The sequence below is a fragment of the Hypanus sabinus genome, chromosome 23 (genome assembly GCF_030144855.1).
Source record: "Hypanus sabinus isolate sHypSab1 chromosome 23, sHypSab1.hap1, whole genome shotgun sequence".
Classification (NCBI taxonomy): Eukaryota; Metazoa; Chordata; class Chondrichthyes; order Myliobatiformes; family Dasyatidae; genus Hypanus; species Hypanus sabinus.
In genome coordinates, this window is record NC_082728.1 from 49,806,846 (window position 1) to 49,822,011 (window position 15,166).

Sequence of the window (15,166 nt, forward strand, 5' to 3'; positions counted from 1 at the left end):
ATGCTTGCATTGTAATGATCATATAATTATTAGTCCTGCAAACATTTTGTAGGATAAATTACACATTAAAGTACAACATTATAGAGAAGTCAACAGCATATCAAATGGCATATTTGACTATATATTTCAATTAATTCATAGGTAAAATTCTGTAACTTTAATATTTGCCAGTAATTCCCTACATTCCATGTTCCATTCCAGTTGAGTAATTTAAGGGCACACATAGCAGGAATTGAGTACATTCCATCAGGGAGGCCAACTCAGACAACAAATTATACTGATGTAGTGCTCTCTAAAATAGTAAAAAATTGCAAACGTGCTTCACTGATATGTAATCAAATAAATAAAGACACCAAATGAAAGAATGAAACATTAGGTCAAAGAGGAAGGTTTTAAGGTTGGTCTAACTGGAGGAATGAACATTGGCAAAGGTTCTGTATTCAAAGGATCAGTAAAAAGACAGGATGTAGTGTGTCAGTACCTAAAAGAACGAATGCATTAAAAAATCAGTCTTTCAACTTGTTGCAAGTGTCAAACAGATGTTATGAATTTGCCACAATGATCTCAATAACAATCATAAGGTTTGAAAGGGAACTGTCCCAAAGTGACAATGTACAGGTAACAAGTTGTAAATTTTTCCCCAAATAATGGTATTTTAAATATACATAAATTTTCATGAATGTCCTTAAGTAAACGGTATACTTTTCCACCCATTGCACTCATCACTGGCATTTGTTTATCATCAGCTATTTCATTTATTTCAAAATACTGGGCAATTTGTTCTGTATATAGCAGTCAGTTATCTTTTGTGCAATCAAATGTGTCTATCTTTTTAAAAAATTTATTATTTTCACCTAATACTCTGTTTATGAGCATGTGAATTTGCCCGTTTCTGCCTTTTTTTAACTCGACCATCGCCTTTTCTGAAGAAACATGTACTCCACTGTTTTTTTTTTACTCGACCATTTTTTGTTGTACTCTTTTTAACTCGAATGTCTCACTGCGCTTCAACAGGTAGGTAGTCATCTTGGGTTCATCTAAAACATTCTCGTTAACACTGTTATGTTTTGTAACTCCATTGCATAAAAACTAGTTAAAAGAAAAACATGGAGCCGGGAGACAGTCCGTATATATTTAGTTTTACTCAACATATGTGTGATACAACATGGTACATATGACACAGTAATATCATGATATATGCTGTTCACATATTTTATATATGATCTGTATTGGATTACTTAAACAAAGAATGTTTAATCAAACAATATGTTTACAATATTACTCAAATATCACTGAAACTTTAAATGCACAAAAATGACAATAACATCAGATCACATCTGTTGAAGAAGAAAAACTTCTGGATTCATAATTGTTTCTGTTGGTTGTCTAAAAGTGTGAACCATGGTACTTTTGTGTGGTTCAAGACCAGTAAATAGAAAATGATAAATTACTTAATATGTTCATATTTCATTTGCATGGGAGCATTTGCTACTTCAACATTTTGCTTAAACTATTCAGAAGCTTTGTAACTATTATTGTAATTGCCTTTAAATAATAGATATAGAAATTAATCTACAAGTTGCTGTATCAAAGGATTGTGAACAAAAGGAAGATAGGTTGCTGTCTCTGATACAAAACATTCAATTACAATATTTATGAAGTGCAAAATGCATTATTTAAAGTAATATCTATAAACTGGTTATTGTTACTGATACTGGTTAAAGTTCAGTTAAAGATTACATAAAAATAAATTCTAATAAAGGCAACAATGAAAGTTGACTAATAAGACCAAAATGGTGTGGGATAATTACTAATAGTGCCTATATTATGACAATAATATAACAAAATAATAATCCTTTAATGTTGAATCTGTTTTAGCTTTTGGGAAATACCTCTGATTTATAAGAAATTGTTAAGTATTGTCCTTTCCCTTTTAAAAATAACTAAATCTCAATAGGTTAATTAAGAGTATTTAATATATTGGAGCCTACATATTGGGTTCACATGGTGCTATTACTTTCTGTTATATGTTTGGAAATTACTGTAACTCAGAGTTTTTTCACAATTGCACTCATTTACGAATGACATTGTACTCCTCCTGAAGTTCATCCCAAAACCTTCTGTATGGATTTACATTTGCATAGATGATTAATCTGTTCTGTACCTTCCGATATTTAGAATTAATGCACTTTAGTTTGTTACTTATGTGTGATTCATCTGTAGATTTTATCCTTACCTTCATAAGTTATCATGTGTTATGTGTACTACTGTGTTTTACACCCTGGTTCGAAGAAACATTGTCTCATTTTCATGTACGTTAAATGGTTATAAAAGTTATATATATATATATAGTTAAATGACAACAAACTTGACTTGACTTGACATGTTTTTAATGTGAATTGCACATCCTATGACACCATTAGCGTGCAATATCATTTTCTAGACTCTCCCTTGGAAATTGAGTCATACCGTAGGAAAATCTGCCTGTTACAGGTCACTCACAGATCAAACCAATTTTCATTATATTACAGCTCCATGATTTAAAGGTACATTCTCATAGTCAACTGTAACTATATTATTCTGCTCACAGTACTCTGAGGGGTGGCTACTATGCATCAAACAAAGTACAAAGTAAATTTTATTATCTAAGTACATATATATCACCATATACAATCATGAGATTCATTTTCTTGTGGCATACTCAGCAAATCTATAGAATCATAACTATAACAGGATCAATGAAAGATCAACCAAAGTGCAGAAGACAATGAACAGTGTAAAATGCAATAAATAACAAGAACTTGAGATAATGAGATAAAGAGTCCTTGAAAGTGAGATCATTAGTTGAAGGAACATTTCAATAATGGCGCAAGTGAAATTGAGTGTTGTTATCCCTTTTTCTTTAAGAGCCTGATGGTTGAGGGATAATAACTGTTCTTGAACCTGGTGGTGTGAGTCTTGAGGCTCTCATTGCTTGTGTAAACAAGCTTCAATTTACTACCAAATCTTCCACATGTCTCTCTTACCATTTTCAACCTTCCAAATAGCTTGCAATGGATGGCTTCCTACTGCAGCTGCTGAAACTGAAACACAGGCCTCAGATGGACACGTGCATGCCTGTGAACTTGATAGGTGGAGGTATATTATCCCATGCAAAAACTACAGGCAAACTATGATCCGATCTAGACATCTCTATGTAAGGCCATTGTGTGCTCAGCATTTCCAAAGTCACCATCACTAAAATCTGTGATCTTTATCTTTGCTGGACTGAGGCTCACAAACTGCATAGCTTCCCAGGCAGCTCACATAGTTAAGATTATGGTCATTGTCATTGTCAACCTGGGGTTCTCAGCTAGTGGCTCATCCCAGACATTTACCACAGATCCATGCCATATCTCACATTTTGTGCTCAATGCAACTTTGATTGCCAAGGTCACTTGTACTCTGTATTCTTGAAGAAATTACTTCATTTTCTTTTACCTTTGCACCAGAGAGTAGCATTGCTGGCTTCCCAAAGGTCCAACTAATTATGGATTATACTCAAGTATCATATTTTGAACCTGTAGTCCTTCATGAATAACATGAGTTTCCTCTTACAGAATGATCAGTTGGTGGTTCACCATTAACAGAACTTCCACCCAGTCAATTTTCAGTATCCAAGAAGCTCATATGACTGCTTCATTGTTAGGGAATTGTGCCTATTTAATATACTTAAGGGGCTGCACCATCCCAGTGATACACTTTGAGATATAAGGCTGATCCACTTTTTGGATCGCTCAGCCTGATGTTCTCCAGAAACTGCATCAGAGCATCATTATACACGGTATGGTAGTGTACACTGCCTGTGACCCAGGTTCAATTCCCGCCACTGCCTGTAAGAAGTTGGTACATTCGCCTTGTAACTGCATGGGTTTCCTCCAGGTGCTCTGGTTTCCTCCCACAGTCCAAAGACGTACCAGTTGATAGGTTAATTGGTCATTGTAGCTGGGCGGCACAGTTCAAAGGGCCAGAAGGGCCTATTCCGCGCTATACATCAATAAATAAAAATACAGGACACCACAGCAGCACAAGGAACTTAATACAAACAACAACTGCATCCCTCAAAATGTAATTTTACTGTCTGCACCATTCTTCCAGTACTCAGGATACAGGCCCCTCTATTTTATCGCTATCTGCTGCTTACATTAAAACTTCACAAACTAGAGCAGGGTCCTTTTCTGACATCTGTCATTAGGAGAAAAGGCAAAGAACAGAATGTTGAGGATGTGAGTGATTTCAAGGACAAAGATGAAATTGAGGACAATGGTGAGAAAGTGTGAAAGTCAAAGGGAAGGTAAGGAAAGCAAGATCAGGACATCACTTGCACAGGGAATTTACCAATGCCAGGTAGTGAAAAGACATACACAATCTGACCAACCAACCAGGGAGCTGTGAACATCTTGTAGCTGTGTTGATGTACAAAATACAATGAACGACTGTACAAACATTCATCTGCCATGACAGTTACCGAATTCCATTAAGCTGCATGAACAACATCTCAAGAATAGTGCGTCATATCTGTATGTTGTATCTGCAGGCTAATCCAAAGCTTTCTTAAATAACTTTGTGAAACTATGATGAATCTTATTAAATGACCAAAGGCTTTATCTTCCAACTTGCGTAGCCTCCATCAGCTCTCTTAAAATCAATGTATTTGTTATGAGACAAAACCCAAAAGCACGAGAACGGACTAAATACATTGTTGGATTGCGATTTCCAAGTACTGTTGACGCTTCTTCTGCAATTCTGACTGGTAGTTCTAGATACCCATTCTGGGAAAACATAAACCTTGCATCTGTTCTGCCAGCCCCTTGAGAATTCTTTATATTTCTATGAGAATGTCTCTCTGTTTTCTAAGGTCTATAGGTTTAATCTGTTTTATCTCTCTTCATATAACAAACTCTCCAACCCAGAAATAAATCTGGTCAACTTTCATTTACTCCCTTCACTAGAATATGCTTTCTCAGACCAGACCAGATCAGTGCATAGTGTTGTTTTAGTTGTGTTCTAAATAGTTGGAGCAATTCATTGCTACTTTAGTATCAAAACCTTTTTTCCAGTAAAGGCCAACACACAACTTATTGCTTGTTCCTGACTGTTGACCCTGCATGTTAACTTTCAGTGATTTGGATAGAAAAATACCACTGAATCTTTTGAACACCAAAAAATATTTGAAAAATATTGTGCATTTCTCCTTTATCTATCAAAGATGGTTTGCACTATATACCTTCAATCACATTTTTGCCCATTTATTTAGCTTGTCTTTATCTCATTTCATCCTCTTTACAGCCCAGCATCTAGTTTTGTAGTTTTCTAACAAATTCCACTTTATCCCCTCAACTGATATCATTGATACTGATTGTCAACAGCTGGCCTCCCAGCACCAATCACAATGGCATCCCACGTGCCACACCATAAAATAATGTTTTTATTCCTGCTTTCAGTTTTCTGTCTTTTAAGCAATCTTCAGTCGATGTCACCATGCCCTGAACTGTAATAATCTCTTGCCTGGAACTTCACTTAAATCCAAATACACAATATAAATTGTCTCACCTATTCCAGGCTTTTAAACATATTTTTTTCTTTTTTTTTTATCCATGTTGACTCTGCCATTCCTATTACTACTTTCTAATTGAAGCTAGAAATAGGAAGATTACACAGTTTAACACCTGGCTAAGGCGTTCATGTAGGACGGAGGGCATCAGATTTTTGGATCATTGGTCTCTCTTCCAGGGAAGTTGGGGCAGGGGTGGGTTCTGTACAGAAGATACAGTTTGCACCTGGACTGGAGGGGGACAGGTATCCTAGCAGGAAGGCTTGCTAATGCTGTGCAGGAGGGTTTAAACCAGAGTTGCAGGGAGATGAGAACCTGACTGCCAGAGCAGTTAGTGGAAGGGTTGTGGAGACAGATATTGTTTAGTCAGACAAAGTTAGGAATCAAAAGGTTGAGCGTGGTGCAACTAATGTCCTGAGTATATTTCAATTCAAGAAGTATCATAGGAAAGGCAGATGAAATTAGGGCGTGAGTCAACACCTGGAATTATGATATTGTAGCTATTAGTGAGACGGTTGCAGGAGGGGCAGGACTGACAGCTCAATATTCTGTGGTTCCATTGTCTTAGACGCGACAGAGCAGGAGAGATTAAAACAGGAGTGGTGATATTACTAGTCAGGGAAATGCCACAGCAGTGCTCGGTCAGGAGAGACTGGAGAACCTGTCTAGTGGAACTGAGGAACAAGAGAGGTATGACCACATTAATGGGGCTGATTTACAGACCATCCAACAACAGTTTAGTGAATTAAATTTGTAGAGAGATTGCAGACTGCTGCAAGAAACATAAGGTTGTTATAGCAAGTGATTTTAACTTTCCACATATTGACTGGGAATACCATACTGTAAAAGGACTAGATGGGATAGAGTTTGTCAATTTTGTTCATGAAAGTTTCCTTAATCAGTATATAGAAGTCCTAATGAGAGAGTGTGCAAAACTTAATCTCCTTTTAGGCGATGTGACAAGGTAGGTGACTTTGCATCTAGTGATCATAATGATATTACTTTCAAAGTAAATATGGAAAAAGACAGGTCTGGTCTGCTGGTTGAGATTCTAAATTGGAGCAAGTGTGGATTGGGACAGGCTGTTTCTGGCGAAGTTGGACTTGGTAAGTGGAGGACTTCAAAAGCGAAAATTTGGGGGTATAAAGCTTGTATATCTCTGTCAGAATAAAAGGTAAACATAGCAGGTTTGGGGAACCTTGGCTTTCAAGCGGTATTGAGGCCCTGATTAAGAAAAAACAGAGGTGTATAGCAGGTATAGGCAGGTAGAAACAAATAAGGTACTTATGGAGTGTAAGAAATGCAAGAGAACACTTAAGAAAGAAACCAGGAAGGCTAAAAGAAGGCATGGGGTTGCTCTAGCAGGTGAGGTGAAGGAGAATTCTGAGGGATTCTACAGCTATGTTAAAAGCAAAAGGATTGCGAGGGACAAAATTGGTTCTCCAAAAGATTAGAATGGCAATCCATATATAGAGCCAAAAGAGATAGAGGAAGATCTGAAATGGATTTTTTGCATCTGTATTTACTCAGGAGATTGACACTGAATCTATAGAAGTGAGGCAAAGCAGTGAGTTCATTGACCCTATACAGATTACAATGAAGGAGTTGTTTGCTACCTAGAGGCAAATGATGATGGATAAATCCTCAGGGCCTGACAAGTTCCCTTGGACCCTGTGGGACGCAAGTGCAGACATTGCGGGGGCCCTAGCAGAGATATTTAAATAATTATAGCAACAGGTGAGGTACCGGAGGATTGGAAAATAGCTAATGTTGTTCTGTTGTTTAAGAAAGAATAAACCAGGAAATGATAGGCCTGTGAGCCTAACATCAGTAGCGAAAAAGTTATTGCAAGGTATTCTAAGGGAACAGATATGAATATTTGGATAGACATGGACTGATTAGGAATAGTCATTTCTTGCATGGAAGGTTATGTCTAACCAATCTTATGGAATTTTTCGAGGAAGTTATCAGGAAAGTTGATGAAGGCATCGCAGTGGATGTTGCCTATGTGGACTTTAGCAAGGGAACTTGGTCAAGAAAGTTCAGTTGTTTGGCCTTCACAATGAGGTAGTAAATTAGATTAGACATTGGCTTTGTGTGAGAAGCCAGAGAATGATTGTAGATGGTTGCCTCTCTGACTGGAGGCCTGTTACTAGTGGAGTACCCCAGGGATCGATGCTTGGTCCATTGTTGTTTGTCACCTACATCAAAAATCTGTATGATAATGTGGTTAGCTGGATCAACAAGTTTGTGGATAACACCAAGATTGGGGGTCTAGTGAACAGTAAGGAAGAATATCAGAGCGTTCAGCAGGAACTGGAGCAGTTGGAAAAAAGGCTGAAAAATGGTAGGTGAACTTTAACACAGACAAAAGCAAAGTGTTGCACTTCAGTAGGACCAATCAGGGTAGGTCTTACATAGTGAATGGTAGGGCACTGAGGAGTGCTGTAGAGCAAAGGAATCTGGGAATACAGGGCAATAATTTATTGATAGTGGCATCACAGGTAGATAAGGTCATAAAGGAAGTTTTTGGCACATTGGCCTTCATAAATCAAAGTATTGAGTAAAGAAAACAGGATGTAATGTTGAAGTTGTATAAGATGCTGGAGAGGCCTAATTTAGAGTACTGTGTGCAGTTTTGGTCCCCCTACCTACAGGAAAAATGTAAATGATGTTGAAAGAGTACAGAGAAAATGTACAAGAATATTGCCAGGACTGTAGGACCTGAGTTACAAGAAATGATTAAATAGGCTATGCCTTGGAATGTAGAAGATTGAGGGGAGATTTGATAGAGGTATATAAAATTGGGAGGGGTACTGATAGGGTAAATGCAAGCAGGCTTTTTCCACTAAATGTGGGTGGGACTACAACTATAGAAACATAGAAATCCTACAGTATAATAGAGACCCTTCACTCCACAATGCTGTGCCAAACATGTATTTATTTAAGAAATTACTTCGGGTTACCCATAGTGCTCTATTTTCCTAAGCTCCATGTACCTGTCCAGGAGTCTCTTAAAAGACCCACCTCCACCACCGTCGCTGGCAGCCCATAGACACACTCACCACTCTCTGCATAAAAAAACTTACCCCTAACATCTCCTCTATACCTACTTCAAAGCACCTTAAAACGGTGCCCTCTCATGTTAGCCATTTCAGCCCTGGGGCGAAGCCTCTGTCTATCCATAAGATCACTGCCTCTCATCATCTTATACACCTCTATCAGGTCACCTCTCATCCTCCGTCACTCCATGGAGAAAAGGCCAAGTTCACTCAACCTATTTTCCCACAATCCAAGCAATATCCTTGTAAATCTCCACTGCACCCTTTCTATAATTTCCACACCCTTCCTGTAGTGAGGTGACCAGAACCGAGCACAGTACCCCAAGTGGGGTCTGACCAGGGTCCTACATATCTGTAACATTACCTCTCAGCTCTTGAACCCAATCCCACAGTTGATGAAGGCCAATACATGGTATGCCTTCTTAACCACAGAGTCAACCTGTGCAGCAGCTTTGAGTGTCCTGTGAACTTGGACTCCAAGATCCCTCTGATCTTCCACACTGCCAAGAGTTTTACCATTAATACTATATTTTGCCATCATATTTGGCCTACCAAAATGAACCACCTCACACTTATCTGGGTTGAACTCCATTTGCCACTTCTCAGTCCAATCCTATCAATGTCCTGCTATAAACTTTGACAGACCTCCACACTATCCACAATACTCCCAACCTTTCTGTCATCAGCAAATTTACTAATCCATCTTTCCATTTCCTCATCCAGGTCATTTATAAAAATCACAAAGAGAAGGGCTCCCAGAACAGAGCCCTGAGGCACAGCACTGGTCACTGACCTCCATGCAGAATATGACACATCTATAGCCACTCTTTGCCTTTTGTGGGCAAGCCAATTCTGGATCCACAAAGCAAGGTCCCCTTGGATCCCATGCCTCCTTACTTTCTCAATAAGCCTTGCATGTGGTACTTTATCAAATGCCTTGCTGAAATCCATATACGCTATATCTACTGCTCTGATGTCATGGGTTAAGATTGAAAGGTGAAAAGTATAAGGGAAACATGAGGGGAAACTTCTTCACTCAAAGGGTCATGAGAGTGTGGAATGAGCTGCCAGCACAAGTGTTGCATGGAAGCTTGATTTCAAGTTTGGATAGGTGCATGGACAGTATGGGTATAGATGGCTATGGTCTGGATGCAATTTGAGGCATTTTAAATAGTTTGGTACAGGCCAGATGGACCGAGGGGTCTGTTTCTGTGCTGTACTCTTCAATGACTCTCTGACTCAAAGTGCTCTGTTACAACTTCCTTAATGATAGAATTCAATATTTTCCAAGCTAGAGATGTCAGACTAACTGGCCGAGAATAACAAAACCAAAATGCTGGAGAAGCTCAGCAAGTCAGGCTGTATCAATGGAGGGTTTCAGATCAAGACTCTCCATCAGGTCTGGAAAGGAATGGGACAGAAGGCAGAATAATAAGGTAGGGGAAGTGAGAAAGACTGTAGACTGGCAGGTGTTTGGTGAGGCTTATCACCTGTCAGCTTGCCCTCCTTCTCCTCCTCCCCAAACCTTCCCATTCTGGCTTCTGCCCCCTACCTTTTCAGTCTTGATGAATGATCTCTGCACGAAACTTTGAATGTTTATTTTCCTCCATAGGTTCCTGTTAAGTTCCTCCAACATTTTGTGTGTGTTGCTCAAGATTTCCAGCATCTGCAGAATCTCTTATGTTCATGAATAAATGGTCCATTATACTCAGTCTTTTGCCTTCCTCTCTCCTGTCATAATGAATGGTGTTGCCTTTTGTTGCCTTCCATTCTGTGGGAACCACTTTAGGTTCTATGGAATTTTGGAAGAAAACCACTTATGCATCTGAGTGTTTCTTGGATTACCAGCATCTGCAGATTTTCTCATGTGTGTGATCCATCACCTCCCTCTGGTGCTCCTCCTCTTCCACGTTGTTCTAACCACTCCTATCAGATCCCCCTTTCTTACGCCCTTTATCTCTTTCACCAATCTACTTTCCAGCTCTTAACTTCAACTCCTCCCCCTCTCCTGGTTTCATCCACCTTGTACTTCCTCTTCCCTTCCCCCTGTCATGGTCCCTTCTGGCACTTAGCTATCTTCCTTGGGAATTGGGCCTTAACCACCTTGTTTAGTTCCCAATCATTCCCCGGGTCCCATAACTACAAACACCTGCATTCCATCAACCAATGCAGTATAAGAATCCTGTGACCACAACTAGAAAGTGCCAGTTCATTGGTCAACTCGTGTATGAGTAACCTTGTTCCATGGTTCTTAGGACTATTGGTTCTAGGTCTAGCATCATTCCTGAACTCACCACTGAAACCAAGACTCCGGGTAAAGACTCCCTTGGCACCATCTCTGTGCCTGTGTTCAGCACTTGGGTTCGTTCCACCTGCAAGTCCTTGCAACAGAATGAACTGGCCATGATGAACCCAGCGGACATGGATCCCATACAACAGGCCCTGGCCAGCCAGGGCTACCTATTGGGTGCCCACGACCAACTACTTTGGGAGATCACGGAAAACCTTTGGACACTGACCACGAATGTGCAGAAGGTCAGTGAAGGAGTGGACCAGGTCTCCACTTCCATTTCTCCGTCCCCTCCAAGAACCCCGGCTTCCCAAACCGCACCGCTCGGGATGGCTTTGCCCCCTCGAGAGCTGTATGTACCCGAGCCTGAACCCTACTGGGACCTAGGTAGGTGCCAGGCCTTCCTGTTACAATGCTCCATAGTCTTTGAGCTGCAGCCACGTACCTACCCCTCCGATAAATCAAAGATTGCGTACATCATGGGGCTGCTACGAGGGGATGCCTTGGCCTGGGCAACCGCGATATGGGAAAACCGACCAGAGGTTTGTTCCTCCTACTCCTCCTTTGTCGCTGAAATGAGGAAAGTCTCCGAACAATCCATTCGCGGTAAGGACACCAAACGGTTGCTTACTCCTAGTCAGGTTTCGCGAAGTGTGGCCAGGTATTCCATTCAGTTCCGGACCTTAACCGCAGTCTCCAGGTGGAATGACGAGGCCCTACGGGAGCTGTTCCGACAGGGCCTCTCAGACCAGATAAAGGATGAGTTGGCCGCGAGGGACGACACGGAAGTCTGGACTCTCTGATCTCACTAGCCATTCGATTAGATTATCGACTTCGAGAACGTCTGAGAGAGAAGACTGGTTACCCCGTTGCTCGGGCCATCCCATGGTCCACCTTCTCCAACCAGCCCTAGCCTTTCTTCCCCTTCCGTTCCTCGCAGAGCTCCTACTCCTACTGTTCTGGTGGGTCCGACGACACTCCCGTCAGCCCCCCCAGACTTGGATGCAGATCCCGGCTGCCGTGAATTATCAACGACAGTCTCTGTCCCCATCTGCTTTGGACTCCGGTGCCGAGGGCAATCTGCTGCACGAGGCCATAACCTCCCAGGCTGGAATACCTTGCGAGCCGCTAACTGCACCCCTCGAGGTCCGGGCCTCGTTCGTTCACCTCAAGCCCCGGTAGTACTAGGGTACACATGACCGACCCAACACAATCCCCACTTCGACTGGTCTACCGGGAGGATGGCCAAATGGAGTCAGTCTTGCCACACCAACTGTCTGCGGTCAGTCCCATCTCCCGGAGAAGCTACCGTGACCCTGCCTGTCCCGGAACCCCTCGATTTGTCCCGAGTCTCTACAGAGTACCGTGACCTGGGACCAGTATTCAATAAACAACGGGCTCTTTCCCTGCCTCCACACCGCCCATATGATTGTGCCATCGACCTTCTCCCCAGGGCCCCGCTACCCACCAGTCGCTTTTTCAACCTATCCCGACCGGAGAGAGAGGCCATGGAGAAGTACATCAGCGAGTCCCTCGCGGCGGGCATTATCAGACCTTCATCTTCCCCTGCAGGCGCCGGTTTCTTTTGTAGAAAGGGACGGGACGCTTCGCCCCTGTATCAACTACCGAGGCCTAAATAATACAACAGTAAAGAACAAGTACCCTCTACGACCTCAGTAGTTCGGCATTTGAACCACTGCGTGGAGCCACCATCTTCTCAAAGCTGGACCTTCCCAACGCCTACCATTTAGTCAGGATGAGGGAGGGGGACGAATGGAAGTCGGCCTTCGATACACCTCTAGGCCACTTTGAATATTTAGTCATGCCGTTTGGCCTCACCAATGCTCCCGCCGTTTTCCAAACCCTGATCAATGACTTACTGAGGGACTTTATCAATCGATTTGCATTTGTTTACCTTGACAATATCCTGATATTTTCCCGCAGCCCCCAAGAACACGTACACTATGTCCGTCAAGTCCTCCAGCGATTGGGAAAAACAGTTATTTGCAAAGGCGGGAAAATGCGAGTTCCACGTCCCATCGGTCAGCTTCCGAGGCTGAAAGCGGGCAGGTAAAAGCAGACCCCGAGAAAGTCCGGGCTGTGGAGGAATGGCCTAAACCACGACACGCAAAGAACTTCAATGATTTCCGGGCTTTGCAAACTTCTGCCGCAGATTCATCATGGACTGCAGTCGAGTGGCGGCCTCCCTTACCCGGTTTACCTCGCCTACCACATCGTTTCGCTGGGACTCCGAAGCGGACTTGGCATTCACCGACCTGAAGAAGCGTTTCACCACCGCTCCCATCCTGGTCCAACCGGACCCATCCCGTCAATTCATTGTGAGGTGGACGCCTCTGACTCCGGGGTGGGAGCGGTCCTATCCCAATGGGCAAGTTCGGATGAGAAGCTTCACCTCTGCGCGTACTACTCTCGCCGACTGTCCCTAGCTGAGCGGAATTACGACGTGGGGAATCGGGAACTTCTGGAGGTCAAGCTAGCACTGGAAGAATGGAGGCACAGGTTGGAGGGGGCAGAACACCCGTTTGTGGTATGGGCAGATCTTAAGAACCGGGGGTATATCCAGACCGCCAAACGTTTGAATTCCCGTCAGGCCCGTTGGGCATGGTTTTATTGGACTATTCCAGTTTACCCTCGCGTACCGACCAGGATCCAAGAACGGGAAGCCGGACACGCTATATCGCCAGCATGACTCCAAGGATGACACCTCCAGTCCGGAGACAAACCTCCCATCAGCCTGCCTGGTGACCACCCTCACTTGGGAGATCGAGGCTAAAGTAAAGGAGACCCAGCGGGACGACCCCGACCCTGGAAATGGACCCGGCGATCGCCTGTACGTGCCCGTCTCGGGTTCTCCAATGGGACACACATCCCGGTTCGCCTGCCACCCCGGGAGTGATCGGAGCCTGGCTCTCCTGAGGAAGCACTGTTGGTGACCATCCATGGAGGGGAACACCCGCTCCTGTGTTTCGGCTTGTTCCATCTGTGCCCGGGGAAAGGTCTCTCCATCGACCACCTGCGGGTCTACTTCGTCCTCTACCTGGTCACACGTCGCCCTAGACTTCGTCACCGGTCTACCCCTCTCCCGCGGAAACCCCACTGGCCTCACCGTGGTAGACCGATACTCCAAGTCGGTGCACTTTGTGGCGCTCCTTAAACTCCCTTCTCAAGAAACCGTTCTCGTCCGCCACGTCTTCCGCCTCCACGGGCATCGTCTCCGATCGAGGTCCCCAGTTCGTCTCGCAGGTATGGAAGGCAGTCTGTCAAGCCTTGGGTGCAGTGGTCAGCCTGTCATCCGGCTTCCACCCCCAGACGGACTGGCAGACGGAACGGGTCAACCAAGACCTGGAGGCGACGTTACGCTGTGTAACGGCAAACAACCCGTCGATCTGGAGCTACCATCTCCCGTGGGTTGAGTATGCCCACAACTCCGAGCTCTGCCATTGGGAGGCCTCCGTTCGGGTGCTCCCTTGGGTACCAACCCCCGCTGTTCCCCGCGCAGGAAGAGGAGATTGCGGTACCGTCGGTTCGGGACCATATTGATCGGTGCCGTAAGGTTTGGGAGGAGACACGCCCGGCACCTACTCAGATCAACAAATCGGAATGGGGAGACAACCGACCGACACCGGACTCGGCGCCGGAGTACCAACCGGGGCAGATGGTGTGGCTTTCCTCCAGGGACCTCCCGCTCAAAAACGAACAGAGGAAACTCGCCCTTTGCTTCCTGGGACCATTCAAGGTCGAAAGGGTTATCAATCCCACAGTGGTCTGCTTAAAGCTGCCAAAGTCCATGCACATTCACCCAACTTTTCATGTGTCTCAGTTAAAGCCAGTTTCCATCAGCCCCTTGTGCCCCCAGCTGAGACTCCCCCACCTACCCCTCATCCAGGACCATCCAGCATACACCATCCGATGACTACTAGATGTGCGCTGTCCGGGCAGGGGTCTAATACCTGGTGGATTGGGAAGGGTACGGTCCTGAAGAGCGTTCCTGGGTCCCCTGCTCCTTCATCCCAGACCCTCATCCAGGACTTTCATCGGGACCACCCAGACAGACCTGGAGGCTCACAGGGAGGCTCCCATGGGGGGGGGAGGGGTGCGGGTAGTGTCATGGTCCCTTCTGGCACTTGGCTATCTTCCTCAGGAATTGGGCCTTAACCACCTTGTTTAGTTCCCAATCATTCCCCAGGTCCCATAACTACA